The sequence below is a fragment of the Sapajus apella genome, unplaced genomic scaffold, assembly GCF_009761245.1.
Source record: "Sapajus apella isolate SASKATOON/1434 unplaced genomic scaffold, GSC_monkey_1.0 scaffold2383, whole genome shotgun sequence".
Taxonomy (NCBI): domain Eukaryota; kingdom Metazoa; phylum Chordata; class Mammalia; order Primates; family Cebidae; genus Sapajus; species Sapajus apella.
In genome coordinates this window covers 5,869-8,013 of record NW_022439309.1, presented here as the reverse complement: position 1 = coordinate 8,013, position 2,145 = coordinate 5,869, and positions in this window count along the sequence as shown.

The window sequence follows — 2,145 nt, the reverse complement described above, 5'->3', positions numbered from 1 at the left end:
AACGAGGCTTAATCTAAAATTCTGGGCCTGGCGCAGCAGTTCATGCCTATAATCCCAGCACTTTTGGAGGCCGAGGTGGGTGGATCACCTGAGGTCAGAAGTTCAAGACCAGCCTAACTAACTTGGTGAAATTCCATCTCTACTAAATACAAATAAATTAGCCAGGTGAGGTGGTGCAGGCCTGTAATCCCAGCTACTTGGGAGGCTGAGGCAGGAGAATCGCTTAAACCTGGGAGGTTGCAGGGAGCCACCACTGCACTCAAGCCTGGGCAGCAGAGTGAAACCTCGTCTGCAAAGAAATTTTTTTTTTAAATAAAAAAAGCTTCTGATATCCTCACACTTGAGTAGAGTGCACCTGAATTCCTAAATCAAACAAAAAGAACAATTAGAAACTTCTCATCAGTGTCTGAAATTCTGACACATAATCATAATATCCTCTTGGAATTCTTCTATGTCTCAGGCTCTTTTTACCATATGGCCAAGAGCAGTAAAACCTCAAGTAATACATTCAAGTGAACATCTGCCCGGAAAGACTACCTGTGGTGCCTGACTCTGGGAACAGAAGCTGGGTAGTATTCATATATTTTGCAACTCCAAGTGATTTTTTAAAAAACAATGATTAAAATTGGAATATAATTTTTAAAAACAAAGCAGGTTGTAAAAGTCATTTTAAAGTCATTGCATAATCCCTGGGACACTTAAGAAGTATGTAATGTGCATCTTAAAGTGAAATTTCTAATGTAGTGTTCTAATCTCTCCCCCTAAAAAAACAAGGAAAAAATCCTGTAATTTTGGTCTTTATATAGGTTTCTACTCACCAGCAGTTCTGTGACCTCTGAAATATTTAATGTTTAAGGATTTAAGAACGCCTATGGAAGGAAGCTCGCCCATCTCAATCTCCAGGACTGAAGCCAAGTGTTCATAACAGCCCTTTACATCTCTTTGGAGAAAAGTGAATCACACTAAACTGTCAAAAACACTTCACACCAGTGATGACTGCTCATTCACCAGCACATCTACTGCAAGTGGCACATTCAGAAGGAGCAGACCAAAGTGAAAACTGTGAATGAACTGAAGTAGAAAGGAAGCTGATGAGGAAAGCGACTGGAATGATACCTAGGGATATTAAAACGGTGTGCCGGGTTCATCACCTTTTCCACCAAAATAAACCCAAACAAGAGCACCCCAAACTGTGTCCAAGAGTACTGTTGACAGCGAAATTCTGAAGTGCTCATAGAATGAATTTCCTGCAAGTTTGGCCCATTTAAACTTCCATTCCTAAGACTGACACTGGAGACACAAAATAATTTCCTCTACTGCCCTAAAAGGACTATGTTTTGGCTACTGGCAGCTTTGGCAAAATCCGTCTCTGTTCGGTTACCATGTTCTACCAGCAGTCACGTATGGCTGCCAACTTTATTCAACAGGACTGCTGTGCTCTTGTTCAGCAAGTATAACAGGCAGGAAAAAAAAACCTGGCTGTCAACTGCTCCACTCGTATTATTAGAGCTTTTAACACGATAGAGAAAAATGTAAAAACCATGTGAGAATATATATATCTTCCACTTGCAAGTAGGCTCAAAGTAAACTTAGAAACGTGTTGGGCATACTATGCATAGGATATAGAGTTCAAGTTCTATGGCTAATATGGAAGGCAGATGTCTTCCTACATTTGCAACTGCATTCCCATTCCTATCATAATTTCTCTATTTATAAAAATCCTGCCTATGTTCCACTTCCCTGTACTCAGGACCAGCTGCGTGTTTTAGTCCAAGCAGCAGATGAGGAGTTGTGACCCACCCATTCCATTCACAGAAGGACACCTCCTTTTTGTGACATGGTCCAGGCATGGGCCCAAAACAACACTTGTTAGTGTGTAGAAAAGGCAAACTGAGTCCCTCAAACCAGCTGTCCACAATCCAGTAGAGTATATTATTTCTCTTATAATGTTAATCTCCTTCTAATATTTAGCCCTGACTGTTAGCTTTGAGCATGGCCCAAGCTCTGGAGCTGTCAAGTCTCATTTGGCATCTGGTGGCAAGTTAGGCTTTTTCGCCCTCTATAGGGAAACCTCCTGGCTGGAGACTCAGATTTTGTTTTCCCTTTAAAAGACTAGATGGTTGGAAGAAACCCAGCAAGACAAGC